Source organism: Eumetopias jubatus, unplaced genomic scaffold, assembly GCF_037043125.1.
Source record: "Eumetopias jubatus isolate StellerSeaLion01/CBP00866 unplaced genomic scaffold, mEumJub1_p1.0 scaffold_1, whole genome shotgun sequence".
Taxonomy (NCBI): domain Eukaryota; kingdom Metazoa; phylum Chordata; class Mammalia; order Carnivora; family Otariidae; genus Eumetopias; species Eumetopias jubatus.
Window position 1 is genome coordinate 43441133 of NW_028274807.1, and position 16655 is coordinate 43457787.

General features: G+C 34.2%; 1 pseudogene; it reads left to right on the forward strand.

Moving 5' to 3' along the window:
* Window positions 1–5956: 5956 nt before the first annotated feature.
* On the forward strand, window positions 5957–16386 carry LOC114202835 (eukaryotic initiation factor 4A-I-like; annotated as a pseudogene).
* The last annotated feature ends 269 nt before the right edge of the window (window positions 16387–16655 follow it).

Below are 16655 nucleotides of genomic sequence, written 5' to 3' on the forward strand. Positions count from 1 at the left end.
CTCTCTCTAAAATAAATAAATAAATCTTTTTTAAAAAATGAAGTGTTTTCTCTTCCAGGTTTCCTAGTTACAAATTTTGTCAGTTTTGTTTTTTTCTCTATAAGATGTTTATACTCTTTTCATTTCTGAAGCATATTTATTACTGAATAAGGAAATTTATTTTGACAGTCCTCTCTTACTTCCTTTGGACCTTAAAACATTATCTTCTGGCTTGCATTGTTTCTTTTAAGAAGTTAGTGATATTCCTTATTTTTGTTCCTGGTATATAATGTCTCATTTTTATTTGGACTGTGTTTAATCTATTCTATTATCATTTCTTAGTCATTTGATTATGATCTTCCAATGTGTTTTTGTTTTGTGTTTATCCTGATTAGAGTTTGTTGAGCTGCTCAAATCATTAGGGTTATAGATTTCACTAAGTTTGAAAAAAAATGTCCACTATTTCTTTAAATGCCTTTTTTTCTGCCCTAATATTTCTCTCTATTCATGTGGGAATGTTAATACATATATGATAGAGTTATTGCTATTGGCTAAATTCAATGATACCTTGTTTGATTTTTTTTTGTCTTTTTTCTCCTATTTTATTTAGATAGTTTTTATTTTAAGTGGTTTCAAGTTCAGTTTGTATTTGTTTGAAATAGCTTATCTAAAGGTCATTTTTTCAAGAGAATTTATTGTTTAACCCTATATGAATGTTTGCAGCCCAGTAATTTATATGTGGTTCTCTTTCTCATATATTTGATTGATTGTATTGTATTGAAGTCCTTTATTTTCTCCTTTAATTCCCCTTGCCTTTAAATTCTTAAACATAATTGTAAAAAGTATTTTTAAATCTGTGTCAGCAAAATCCATCATGCTTATCATTTCTGAGTTTGTGTCCTTTGATTGGCTTTTCTCCTCTTTTTAAAATCAGTAATTTGCTATTTTATACTAACATTGCGTGTGTTAGGCTATGAATGGATTTTGTTCTCTTAAGAGCAGGTGAAGGTTTATTCTGTCAGGTAGTTGATTAATTTGCAGATGAGCTTGATTGTTTTGATCTTTATAGATTTTTCTGAGATAAGTCTGGGGTTGCTTTCTCTAGGGCTATATGTCTTATTTTTAATGCATTGCCTTTCTGGGAGTTTACTGAATGCCTGGAGTATAAATTAGATCTCTCCACTCTAGCTCATGGGAATTTGAACATCTAGCAGCTGTGTTCGAACCCAAACAATTGTTCAGCTCACGTCTCTGCAGTAGCTCTTCTTTGGTAGATTTATTTTGTTTTGTTTTTTTCTTTCCTTTTTCCTCCCCTTTCTTTTTCTTTTTTTCCTTTGGTTGTGGAGTGGTTAGCCTTGCAGAATCTCCTCGTATAACTCTCAGCTTAATATTTAGCTAAACAGAAGACAACCCCTGTGCATATTCCTGGATTCCCTTCATTGTATAATTTCTTCTTCAGTTTTTGCCCCATAAAGCCAATAGCCTCAATAACATAACATTGATCTCTTTAGTTTCAACTCAGTGTGATTTTCTGCTCTATTTGGACTTGCAGCACTCCAGAAAGGTCTCTAGGCATAAAACTGAGGTTACAGAGCCATCTGCCAGTTTTTCCTTCTTTCAGTGATAACAGTGTTGCTTTGCTTATCATGCATTATTTGAAAATAGTTATCATAGTTATTAGGAGCGGCTAGTTGCTAACAGTTTTGCCATTTTAATCATATGTGGATATCCCTATTTATTCTCTTTTTCTATGAGTTTTTATTTTTTAGCTGAAGTAGAGCTGACACACAATGTTATGTGTGTGTCAGGTATATAACATATTGATTTGACAAATCTGTATAGTTATGCTCACCACAAGTGTAGCTACCATCTGTCACCATACATTGCTATTACAATACCATTGGCTATATTCCCTATGCTGTACCATTTATCCCCATAATTTATTCATTTCCTGACTGAAACGCTGTATCTCCCACTCCCCATCCTCCATTCTGCTCATCCCTCCCACCCTCCCCTCTGGCAACCAGCAAGTTTTCTTTGTATTTATGGGTCTGTTTCTGCTTTTTGTTTGTTTTATTATTTTAAGATTCCACATATAAGTGAAATCATATAGTTTTTATCTTTGTCTCACTTAGCATAATATCCTCTAGGTATGTTATTGCAAATGACAAGATCTCATTCTTTTTTTATTGGCTGAGAAATATTCCATTATATGTATTTATATTTATAAATATATATGTATATACACACACATACACACACACCCATCTTCTTAATCCATACATTTATCGATTGGATGTCCTTAAATTTTTAAAGTGAGTTTTTCAACCAATTGTTTTGATTAACTGGACAGGTTTTCATAGTTTTTGAGCAATATTTTTTATATATAGACATCCTTGGAAAATCCCCTTCATAATTAATGACAATTTTCAATGGGGAAAAAAGAATAGTATACTTTTATCAACAGCAAAAAGAGAATGGTATATTTTTATGGTATTTTCCTAATAATAATATTAGGCTTATGGTATAAAGTCATTACTGAAAAAAAGAAAGAAAACTTTCAGAATAATGTCTATGTCCTTTCTCATTAATGTAGTGTTCTAAAGATCACAACACTAAGTGTATTTGTGAAAATTAGTACTGTGTCCTTGATTTCGTTAGTTCTGTCTCAATGTGAAATAATCATGAAGAGCTTGGGGCGCCTGGGTGGCTCAGTTGTTAATCTTCTGTCTTCAGCTCAGGTCATGATCCCAGGGTCCTGGGATCGAGCCCCGCATCAGGCTCCCTGCTCAGCGGGAAGCCTGCTTCTCCCTCTCCCGCTCCCCCTGCTTGTGTTCCCTCTCTGGCTATCTCTCTCTCTCTGTGTCAAATAAATAAAATCTTTGAAAAAAAAAAAGAATCATGAAGAGCTCAACTTTACAGAATAGGTTACTGAGTATATACTACAGATAGGTAAGAAATAGTGAGTAGTGACCTAAATCTGAAAGCTGTCTACCCGGTTACTTGTACTTGCAACATTTTTCAAAAACTAGTTAAAAAAATCAACTAACCACTGAACAGAAAAAGCAACCCAAGAGAGAGTGTGATGGTTAATTTTATTTGTCAAATTGGCCAAAGAACCCAGGTATTTGAATATCACTCAGACGTTGTTGTGACGGTATTTCCTAGCGGAGATTAACATTTAGTTCCCTTTACTTTGAGTAAAGTAAATTACTCTCCACAGTGTAGGTGGGCCTTATCCAGTTATTTGAAGTTCTTAACAAAAAAAGACTAACGTCACCTGAGAAAGAGGGAATCCTGCCTCCAGCCTGTCTTCAGATTGAAACCGCAACATCAACTCTTCTCTGGGTCTCTGGGCTGCTGACATAACACTGCGGATTTTGCACTTGTCAGCTTCCACAATTCTGTGAGCCAGTTCCCTTAACTTCTCCCCCCACACTCTCTTCTCTCTTTCTATATGTATACACACAACCTGTTTTGTTTGGAGAACCCTGACTATTTCAAAGGCTCTCCTCGTTTTCCTTAGCTATATGCATATGTTCATGTTTCATCTCCTTTGCTAGTGATTCTTATATGCTGTTTTATTAATGTCCAATTATTTTATTTACATAGAGTTTCTATCACAAATTAAAGCATAAAATTCCCTACAGCTGAGATAGTATATAATACCACTTTTATATCTGTGTTTACTCCATTTTTTAACTACACAAGTATAATGCCAATATATGTAAAAAAAAATCCTTTTGCTTTTTATTTTGCTACTGACTCTTGTGAATAAATATGAAGCATCCGATACATTAATAAACCTCAAAAAGCATGTGTCTGAGTATGTGTGTTAGGAAAGAAAAATGAAGTAATACCAATAGTAGTTGTTTCTAATGACTCTCAAAAGAACCAAAAACTAAATGAAATGTTTGTCCTGTATCTGTTCATGAGTGTGCTTAAAAGATGTATTACAGCTCTGTTTATCATGATTAGTATCATGTCATAATATTTTAGATTGTTTTCAATTCAGTTTAAAGAGAGAACAATGCCATATCTATTTTAAATATACTGTTGTTTTGTACCAGAAGTCAATATAGGTAGGTTTACTTTTACTGCCAGTTTATTTTTAATGAGACTATTTCAATGACAACCACAGTAGGATATTCTGATTGTCTTCCAATTAGGGGTAGAAACTGTACTTCATAATTTACTTTTGCCTCTCTACTTCAGAGAATATCCTTTGTTTCTTAGAACTACAGTTTCCTCTAAATGATCTTCATCTTTCTTTAAATTTCTAAGAGGCAAAGACTAACTGAAAGTTTGCATTCACCTATTTTATTTTCATGGGAATTACTTGAGACAGAAGTTTCTTTTTCTTTCTCTTTTTTTTATTGGCAAATTCACAAATTGAAGCAAATCAAATCAATTTATAAAATATAGGCATAAAATACAGGAGGATAAAATATAGACATAAATCCACTGAACATACATGTAACTAATATACACACTCTGCACATATTCTGCATGATTGCAGCTAACACTACTCTGTCCACAGACACATGTGACACCAATGCAGGCGCTTGGAGACTTAGCTGTCTTCTTCTTTTTTGTCTCTAGGCTCTGCAACTTTTAAGTTTTTCATTGACTCCACTGAACTTCTCTTGAGCTTTCTAGGTTTGACAAAGCTGTCCTCTGGCATGTTTTTGCCAGCTGTCATGGCTCATACTGCAATTTAAGCCTCTGTTGCACACTATTGTAAATCCAGGTAATGAAAGCCACAAACTTCTCACAAGCGTTATAAAGCTGACATCTGTCACGATAAATATTGTGCAGTCGGCAAGGAGGGGATGGCCTAGATGGCTTAGACAGTTAACCTTGACATTTCATTAGAGAAGGCTTTAGATGCTCCTTCAAAGTATGGTGGTCTGCATGCATTGTTATGTAAAATCTGCAGATCACTTTCATGTTCTTAATAAGTAACAGTTTAAGTTTTTAAAAACATATTTGTGTTTTGGAGAAAAAAGGATGAATCATTTCCTAAGCCCACTATTTAAAAACATGATATGATTTTCTGGGTAAGTTTTTTTTTTAATTTATTTACTATTTTATTATAATATTAATACCTATTGCTTAACTAAAATATATTCCTATGTTAAAGTATTCACATGAGGAATATCACAAACCTTTCTTTGTTGTTTAGTAATACTTTATGTTCCTTTAATATTCTTTTATTTTTACATTGAACACTATATGCAAATTTGCATCTTCTTATATTTCAGTAAAACTTATGTCATAAATATTTTCATGTTAATGATAGTAACATAACTAGCTAACCAAATTCTAGCATGAAGTTACCATATAGCTTTCTGGCTATTACTAACAGTGTTCATAGAGTGCTTTAATTACAACTAATAAAGCAGCTGTACAAATAAGCTCTAACACTGACCATTTCTTATGGGTCAGACTATTTCCTATATGATGTATATAATCCCATTTAATTCTAACAACCATCTAGTCATAGTATTATATATTATATAAATTAAGTAATATACAAATAATTATGTAAATACAATAACCATTATGTTATTACGTTTTCTCTATGTTGTAGACAATGAAGCCAAAGATTAGAGGAGTAAAATAAAATGGTTGAGACAACACAGCCAATAAGGGCAAAACCTGGCACTTGAATACATTCTTGTAAACATCTTTAGAATGAGTTCTTGTAAATACCCCATCATATATACCACTATGTAACAGGAAAATGAAGACTGATTTTTAGTTATAGATCACAGGCCATGAGATTATTCTTTCACTCTGTCCTGCTCCTTTAGTGTATGCAGAGAACACTGTAGAAACAACACTGATCACTATGACAAGAAAATACAGCTGATTATGTAAGAATAAAGAGACAAACTTTGGCCATTCCCCTTGAGCACAGAAAAAATCTAAAAGAATATGCTTTTTGCCAAGGTATAAGCAAAAAGAAATGAGAATGCCGTAAGAATGATAGTCTCTCTTATCACGCAGTGAAACACCACAGATCAAGAGTAGACCAGAAGAAATGTTCTTGACATAGACAAGCTTTTTATCACTATTTTTTAAGGAAGGAAATACTGAAAACTGGCTTGGAACCCATAAAATCCTTTAGAATTTTTCCATATAAGTACGTGTATAATGATTCAGACCCGTATTCTACATGTGTGAATCTTTTGGTATACGTGTGTGTGTGTGTGTTTGTGTGTTTAAACGGTAACTAACAAGACCTAATTATTCTGTTTATTTTTGTAGGGAGATTGGGCGTGAAAGAAAGAACCTGTCATTAGAGTCTAAACTGTGTTACTGTCATCTACAAAAAACCTATCACTTTATTGTGAGAAAGAATAAGGAAGAACTTGATGAAGTCAGACTGAGTAACTTTGGGGGGTGGAGGTGGGAGGAAAAGCTAATATAGTATGCTCTTGCTCTTTACTATATGGAGCTAAATAAGATTAACATACATATTTAATTTCTCAAGAGAAACAAGAATGAAATATGAACTATTTAATTTTATATAAAACTTAGAAAAAGGGGAGTACAGAGAAGCAGTTACATTTATATGATTTTGACTTTGAACCATATTTCTTTTACATTTCCAAAAATGAAATTCACCCACAAAAATAGGAAAATACCTTAAAAAGTAGGAAAAATAGGGGTGCCTGGGTGGCATAGTTGGTTGAGTGACCAACTCTTGGTTTCAGCTTGTGTCCTGATCTCAGGGTTGTGAGATACAGCCCTGTGTCAGGCTCCCTGCTCAGTGGGGAATCTGTTTGGGATTCTCTCTCCCCCAGCAGTGCTCATGTGCTCTCTCTCTCTCTCTCTCAAATAAATAAATAAATTTTAGGAAAATAGGAAAAATAAATGCAAAATTAAACACAAACATTAGAAAGTATCTCCAACTCTACATTAAATTGATAATACAGCTGTAAGGCATAAATAATATTTCAAGTAACTTTAACACAATTCTCTATATGGATTTGAATATATATATATATGTAAACAAAATGAACTATAAATAAACTTTTGGTACATTTTCAGTAAAAATGCACAATAGGTTTATTGTTAGTAGTAATGTTGACAATGTAATTTTAAGCTACATTAAAGTACATTCTTTAAAACTACAGTAAATGTATAAATGAATTTAAAATTATTCCATAATGTATGTTATAAAAAAGTATGTAAATATACTGAGGTTATTTGGAACTAGTTTTAATAGTATAAGAGTATTAAATAAAATAGTTTTTATAGCATAAAATTCTAAATAAAATAAATAAAAACCTTGTTAAATTTGAGTTAGAAATAAGAATGTAAGTTGTAATTTAAAGTGTATATATTCCCTGGTTTTTTGCTACTGAAACAACCTAGAAACAGTGACCTCCCAGGAGTAATATGTACATGTAGCACCCGGATCTTGATTCTAAAAACCATTCTCCAATATAATGAAGAGGTGAGACTTGAAGAAATAGCTATTTCCAAGTCTGAGAACAGGGAAAATAGAGAAAATGAAAAATGCACACAAGGAACTGATCAAATATGAATGTATTCATATCAAAAGGACACAGGAATGGGGTTGGCAATTTGTGTGGAAAGTTATATATTCATATGCATATATATGTTTATATCTTACATGTTTATAATATATATATAAATGTTTTGTTTTTTCAATGCTATACATCTTAAATACTTGATTAGTTCTTCCAGCATGAATAATATGATATCCACTTTAATTTTAGCATATATACTTAGTTGATCTTTCCATTCTGTTTATTTTTAAACTTTTTGTATCATTTTGTTTTAAAATCCTATTGTGCAAAAATATATAGCTTTAGAGAGGAGACAGTAAGATTCCAATAGGAAGCTAGTGTGTTTTAATCAGTAGGCTTAAACCATTCGTATGCATACTGATTTTTGATAAGTTTAAATATATTTCTTATTTTTGTTTTATGTTGTCTTATTTGTCATTTTATTTGCTTGTTTTATATGTGCCATTTCCTACATTTTGGTGATTTTAGTTTTCATTGCTTCATTCTGTTAAAATATTTAAACCTACATATTCTATTTCAAAATTTTCTTATTAATTTTATGTACATATTTGACAGATCACATTAAACTTAAATTTTCTAATAAAAGCTGAAGTTTTATATGACCAGTTTTACTCTCTGCAAGGACATTAGTACCTATTTAATTTTATCTCCTTTTTTTTATCCTCTTTTCCTATAGACACACAGACATACACACATACACACACCATAACACAAAACCTTGTTATTGTTTTCATCTAGGTTGTAGTTTAACTTTTAACCAAAACACTTTTGTAAAACAATTACTAATTTAGATATATTGCAAGACATATTTGTGGTAGTAAATTCTTGAATAGTATTATTCAAATGCCAGTAAGCTTATTAAATAATTTATAGAAATAGAGCATATCAAGAATGGAATATTTTTTAAAGATTTATTTATTTATTTTAGACAGGGTAGAGGGAGAGAGAGAAAATCTCAAGCAGACTTCCTGCTGAGAGTGGACCCTGATGTGAGGCTGGATCCACGACCCCGAGATCATGACCTGAGCCAAAATCCAGAGTCCCATGACATTTAACTGACTGAACCACCCAAACATCCCAAGAATGGAATATTTTATCGTCATTAATAGTGAAGCGATTTATCCACATCATCATATATTTAAAATACTCAAAATATATTGTAAGTTGAAAAAATTAATTTATATGAAGATATCTATTTTAGGATACCATTTTATTCAACCTCTATCAATAGTTATGTCTAGAGAGATACCTCAGTAGATAAATAGGTAGGTATATATACATAAACATACTTATCTTCTGAAAATAGGCACCACTATTTTATAAACATATTTGCCTTTATTGATGGGAACTGGTACAATATATTACATATACATTTGTAATGTTGAAATTTTGCCATGTTTAAATGTAATATGTAAAGAAAACATATTCAAAATGTCTACCATAAAGTGACAATTTTAAAAGAAGTTCTTACAAGTCAATGGTTATATGCCACATGGGCATCTGGGCAAAAGTTATTTAAAAAATTAATTAATTGATAAAGAAAAATATATGTCCTTAAAATAAGAAGAGTTGAATCTTCACAATCAGTGAAATGTGATTTGCCTATAATTTTGTCATCTCTAATTTTTGTAAAACATTTAAAAATAATCTGATGGAGAATATGAGAAAAATGTTACTGAGGTGAAAGTTGGTGCTTAATGGCTATACATATGTCAACCTTCAGTTGGTATGAGACAGTGTAGTCATTGGCATAGAGTTTTAGCAAACTTATGTGAGTTCCAACTAAGAATATGTTTAACGATACTCTGCCCTTTATCATAAGAAATGTATTTCTTCTGTTTTATTTTCCTTCAATTCAATATTAAGAATTATGTTGATTTGAGGGGCACCTGGGTGGCTCAGTCACTTAAGTGTCTGCCTTCAGCTCAGGTCATGATCACAGGGTCCTGGGATTGAGTCCCACATCAGGCTCCCTGCTTAGCAGGGAGCCTGCTACTCCCTCTCCCACTCACCCCTTCTTGTGCTCTCTTTCTCTGTCAACTAAGTAAATAAAATCTTTTAAAAAAATTATGTTGATTTGAGTTTCTGAGGATCACGTCTTTGGATCAGGATTTCTGATCCAGAGACAATGGCCCCAGTGGGATGGAGCCTGAAGGGGTCATTGAGAGTAACTGAAATGAGATTGACAGCTTTGGTGACATGAACTTCTCTTGAGTCCCTTCTCTGTGGCATCTATGCCTATGGTTCCAAGAAACCTTCTGCCATTCAGCATTGAACCATTTTCTTTGTATCAAGGGTTATGATGTGATCACTCAAGCCCAATCTGGGACTGGGAAAACAGCCACTTTTGCCATGCTGATTCTGCAACAGATTGAATTGGATCTAAAGACTAGACAGGCCTTGGTCCTGGTGCCCAAGAGAGAGTTGGCTCAGCAGATACAAAAAAGGTAGTCATGACCTTGGAGGATTACATGGTTGCCTCTTGCCATGCCTGCCTTGGGGGGACCAATGTACATGCTGAGGTCAGAAGCTGTAGATGGAAGCTCCCCATATCATCATGTGTACCCCAGATCATATGCTTGATATGCTTAACTGGAGATATCTGTTTCCCAAATATATCAAGATGTTTGTACTGGATGAAGCTGATAAAATGTTAAGCCATGGATTCAAGGACCAGATCTATGAAATATTCCAAAAGCTCAACAGCAACAGCCAGGTGGTTTTGCTGTCAGCTACAATGTCTTCTGATTGCTTGAGGTGACTAAAAAGTTCATGAGGGACCCCATTCAGATTCTGGTCAAAAAAGAGGAGCTGACCCTGGGGAGGGTATCTGCCAGCTCTACATCAATGTGGAATGAGAAGAATAGAACCTGGAGATTGTGACTTGTATGAAACCCTGACCATCACTTAGGCAGTCATATTTATCAACACTTGAGGGAAAGTTCATTGGCTCACCGAGAAGATGCACACCTGAGACTTCACCATGTCCACCATGCACAGAGATATGGACCAAACGGAACAAGATGTAATCATGAGGGAGTTCTGCTCTGGCTCTGGCAGAATATTGATTACCACAGACTGGCTGGCCAGAGTCACTGATGGACAGCAGGTGTTTTTAGTCATCAACTATGACCTTCCCACCAACAGGAAAACTATATCCATGTTTTGGTGGACAGGTATGGCTATAAGGGTGTGGCTGTTAACATGGTGACAGAAGAAGAAAAGAGGATTCTTCAAGATGTTGAAACCTTCTACAACACCTTCATCGAGGAGATGCCTCTGAAGTTACTGACCTCATTTGGGGCTGTCTTGGTACCTAGCCCTACCCAGGGTTCAGTCTGTGGAGGGCTGAAGAGGAGTAGGAAAGGGGAGGGAAGAGAGCCAAGGGATGGACTCTTCTCATTTTTTTTTCTTTTTCTTTGAATACTCATTCAAAGAGTCACTTTTTGAGGCAAAAAAAAAAAAAGAATTATGTTTATTTCATTACATAGGCTATACTTATCATTATAAACAGAAAACTTTTTAATACATTTTATAAATTAAAAGAAAACAACATGTTTGGCATCAAAAAACAGTATTGGTTGAAGTTTATCTATTGCATGCATTATAAATAATCTTAGAACAACCTGATGGATTTTGGTCCTTTTCTTTCTTTTCATTTTCATGAGTGTGTGTTTGCAAAATGTATTTTATTTTTTTAAAGATTTATTTATCTCTTTGAGAGAGGGAGAGACTGAGAACGAGTGAGCATGAGCAGGAGGGGCAGAGGGAGAGGGAGAGAGAATCCTAAACAGACTTTGTGCTGAGCATGGAGCCCCATGTGGGGTTTCATCTCACAACACTGAGATCATGACCTGAGCCAAAACCAAGAGTCAGAATTTTCACCAACTGTACCACCCAGGTGCCCCTACAAAATGTATTTTAAAAAGAAAACCACATCAGTTTTCATTTGCCCAGAATGAGGGATAGAGATCATCATTTACAGTCACTTTCTATATTTTACTGAAGTAGAATGACATATAATATCCTATTAGTTTATATCAATAGTACATCATCGTAAGTCAGTATTTTTATCCATGATGAAATGATCTCCGTAAGTCTAGTTACCACCTATCACCCCCCAGTTATTACACTATCATTGACTATATTCCCTATGCTACATATTATATCCCCATGATTTATTTATTTTAAAACTGGACGTTTGTACCTCTCAATCCTCTTTACCCAATACAACTGAAATCATACAGTATTTGTCTTTCTCTATCTATCTTATTTCACTTAGCATAAATACCTTCTAGGTCTATCCATGTTTTCTCAAATGGCGGAATCTCTTCCTTTTTCTTATAGCTAATATTCTATTCTACACACACACACACACACACACACACACACACACACACACACACACATCTTCCCTATTCATTGGTCTATTGATGTACATTTAGGTTGCTTCCATGTCTTAGCTATTGTAAATAATACTGCCATAAACACAAGGGTGCATACACAGATTTTTGGATTGGTGTTTTTATTTCCTTTGTATAAATGCTCAGAAGCAGAATTGCTGGATTGATTTTTAATTTTTTGAGGAATTTCCATACTGTTTTCCATAGTAGATGAATCAATGTACATTGCTACAAATGGCATATGAGGTTTTTCTTTTCCCCACATTCTTGCCAGCACTTGTTACTTTTTGTCTTTTTGATAATAGTCAATCCAAGAGGGAAGAGGTGGTATCTCACTCTGATTTTGATTTGCATTTCCTTGATTATTAGTGCTGTTGAGAATTTTTTCATGTGCTTATTGGCCATCTGTATGGTTTCTTTGAAAAAGTATCTATTCAAGTCCTCCCCCCATTTTTTAATCAGGTTGTTTGTTTTTTGGTATTAAGTTGTGCAAGTTCTTTATGTAGTTTGGATATTAACCCTTTATTGGATGTATGATTTGCAAATATCTTCTCCCATTCAGTAGTTTGCCTTTTAATTTTATCGTTTCCTTCTCTGTGCAAAAGCTTTTTAGTTTGATGTAATACCATTTTTTTTTTATTTTAACTTTTGCTGCCCTTGCCTGAGTAGGTCCAAAAAGTAGTGCTCACACAGATGTTAAAAAGTTTCCTGCCTATGTTTTCTTCTAGGAGTTTTATGGTTTCAGATCTTACATTCAAGTCTTTAATCCATTTTGAATTTATTTTTTAAAGTTATAAAATAGTGGTCCAGTTTGATTCTTTTGCACATAGCTATCCAGTTTTCCCAGTACCATTTATAGAAGAGACTATCTTTACCCTACTAAATATTCTTTCATCCTTTGTCATAGATTAATTGGTCATGTATGTGTGGGTTTATTTCCAGGCTCTTTATTCTTTTCCATTGGTCTATGTGTCTGTTTTTGTGCCAGTCCCCCACTGCTTTGATTACTGTAGCTTTGAAATACAGCTTCAAATTAGAGAGCACTATATTTTTAGCTTTGTTTTCTTCTCAAAATTGCTTAGCTATCTGGGATCTTTTCTGGTTCCATACACATTTCAGGATTCTTTTTCTTTGTTCTGTGAAAAATACCATTGATATTTTGATGAGAACTGTATTGAGTCTGTAGATTGTTTTTGGTAGTATACACATTTTAATAATATTATTTCTTCCAATGCATGAGCACAGTGTATCTTTTCATTTATTTGTGTAATCAATATCTCCCATTAAGATCATCCAGTTTTCGGCATACAGGCTTACGTCATATTATTGCACTTTTCTTTATTGCACTTCAGAGATGCTGTCTTTAGTACAATTGAAGGTTTGTGGCAATCCTGCATTGAGCAGGCCCATTGGTGCCATTTTTCCAGCAGTATTTGCTCACTTTGTGTCTCTGTCATATTTTGGTAATTCTCACAATTTATCAAAATTTTTAAATATTATTATATTTGTTATGGTGATCTGTGATCAGTAATTACCACTCCCTGGAAGGTCAAATGATGGTTAGCATTTTTGAGCAATAAGGTATTTTTAATTAAGGTATATACATTGTTTTTTTAGACATAATGTTATTGCACACTTCATAGATTACAGCATAGTGTAACTTTTTCATGCAGTGGGAAACCAAACAATTAATTTGATTCACTTTATTGCAATATTCACTTTATTGCAGTGGTCTGGAATCAAACCCTCAGTGTCTCTGAGGTATATCTGTACAGGTGTCCCACCTCCTTGGTTACATTTATCCCAAGGTATTGAATTCTTTTTGATACAATTATAAATGGGATTGTTTTCATAATTTTTCTTGCTGATAGTTCATTAATAGTATATAGAAATGCAACCAATTTCTACATGTTAATTTTGTATGCTGCAATTTTAATAAATTCAATTATTAGTTCTAATAGTTTTTTGATAGAATCTTTAGGGTTTTATATATATAATACAAGGTTATCTCCACATAGTGACAGTTTTATTTCCTCCTTTCTAATTTGGGTGTCTTTTACATTTTTCCTGTCTGTTTGCTGTGGCTAGGACTTCCCATCTTATGTTGAATACAAGTGGCAAGACTGGGCATCCTTGGCCTCTTCATGATCTTAGAGGAAAAGCTTTTAGCTTTTTACCATTAAATATGATGCTTTCTGGGTTTCTCATTTATGGCCTTTATTATATTGAGGTGTGTTCCTTCTCTACCCCCTTTGTTGATGGTTTTTATCATAAAAGCATGATGAATCTTGTCAAATGTTTTTCCTGCACCTAATGAGATGATCATATTTTTATCATCCAATCTGCTGTTGAGAGGTCTCCAGAGTATGCTGTGCCAAGGTCACATTGGCAAGATGGCTCTACCTAGTGTGGACCAGGAGTCCAGGGCTTGCTGGGGGAGCCCTAAAAGCCTGGCTAGAGTACCTGGACCCTGCTCCTGTTTACACTATTAAAGTGGAAGGGAAACATACAAAATGATGCTTGCTGGAGCCTCTGACCCTGAAGAGAGTTCCAGCTGTTCCCTACCTGTTTGAGTGACCGCTAGGATTAGTAAAATGATTTCCTTTATTTATGGTCCAGATGCCCTTTAAACCACTTATTTTTTGCTCATCCTGAGTGTGGGCAAGTCCGTGCACAGTGATCTCTCTCCCTACTGCAGGTCATAGCATTGGGAGTAGGTGTGCCAACACTACCATGTCTTCATCTCTACTATCCTTTTCTATGTGTACCCTCTGTTGTTGGTTATGCAAAAGCTGTTCAGTCAGCCTCAGCTCTTCAGAAGAAATTCCTCTATATGTGTGTATATATTTGGTGTGTCTGTGGAGGGTGTGAGTTCAGGGTTTTCTTATGCTACCATTTTGGACGGCCTCCTACCCACAGTTGCTTTCTATTGACATTTTCAATGAGCATTAAGCAACTAAACCTTACTCTAAACATAATCACCAATTAGGGAGCTTCATTTATGCTTTGATACTAGTTATGCTAAATATAAGTATGTCTCTGTCCTCCCCTATAAATTTAGATTAAGAAATAATACATTTATGTAAATATATGTTCTTCACTTATTATAAGACATTTACACATGTTGTGAATCACTATGCTGCCAGTCATTATATGTTATGGAAAAATAAAAAAAAAATTATTATCACCAATAGATATGGAAGGTATTTAACATAATATTTTAAATGCATATTTTTCGACAATTTAAAAATTTCATTTATTTAGTTATTTGACATATTGTTCTATTAAGGAGTCAGGCAAATTTCAGTTACAAACATTAATAACTATAATAATTACTTTAAAGTAAACTTAACCAGCACACTGTTATCATATTACTTCTTTACTACAGTCATTTAGCTAAATGTAAAAAATGACAAAAATGAGCCTTGGATTTCTTTGTTTATTCAAAATTCTCCAGATATTTGCTGGAAAGACCATTATGTTATGGTCCTGGGTTTTAGTCCAAGTCCTATCACCCACAAATTTGATATATGTGTGCATAATATTAATATATAATTTTTATCCTCCATTTGCTTTCAAAGAAAATATTAATATATTAATATTATAATTATATATTATATTTTTAACTGTGAGAAGACCAGCTGAGAATTAAGAACATACTATATATGTTATGAAATACCATGTGAATGTCTATTATTATTTAATAATGTAACAGTGTATTTTTTGTATGTTTTCCTTTCATTCTGTCTCTGATATTCTCTTATTGTCCTAAATTTTATCTACCTATACAGTTAACTTATCTTTGTATGAATGCTGGGATATTTGTCTGTTTCTTTCTTTTAGACATTGTAAAGAAAGCCTGATGTGGGTTATTAAAAGGAAACAAATAATTTTTCCCCTTTTGTTCTGAAGAAAAGATTCTTGGAAGCCATAGTCTCGGTTTCAAAGGGGGAAAAAACACTTTATTGATATTATAAAATATCTAATAGAAACAGAGAGAAGAAAAGGGAAATCTACACAGAGATGAGGACAAAAGTAAGCACTAAAGGAGAATAAGACAGAGTTACATCAAATCGGGTACTTAAAAGATCCAACCTCATTAGCTGGGGAAGCCAGGTGGAGACTGCCAGGCTGGAGTCCTGATTGAGAGGTCTGGGTGAAACGCCTCCTCTCAGGGAGACTTCCAACTGACCATCCCCATAAAAGCCATATTTAGAGGGCAAATTGATGGGGTCTGAAGTTAAACATTTGTTTGCCTTTGTGCAGTTTGGAGGAAGCTGCCTTTCTATGTTAACATGTCTTTACATCTTCAAGGAGCCTGGGCTAGGCGTGCTTGCCTCCCCTCCTGGATTCCAATGTGGGGGGGCGGCGGGCCCGGCCAGCCTGGAGCAGGAGGGGATGCAAAGCAAAATTTACAGCTCTTGGTGTCTAGACCATAAGGGCCAGTTCTGACCTGGAGGCCAACTAACGTCAACTAACCAGGCTCCCGAAATCACTTATGCAGCACAGGTCTCACAAACAACATTCTCTAACTTGCCTGTGTATGTGCTGGTCTGGTGGTCAGTTATGCAGGACAAATCACAGAAACCTCCATCCATGCAATACACCTATGGGCATGTAAACAAAACCCAAAAAGTCTATGACAAAGATTTGCTGAATTCACTTATTCTTGGTGGTGGTGGTGGTAGTGGGGTGTGTGTGTGTGTGT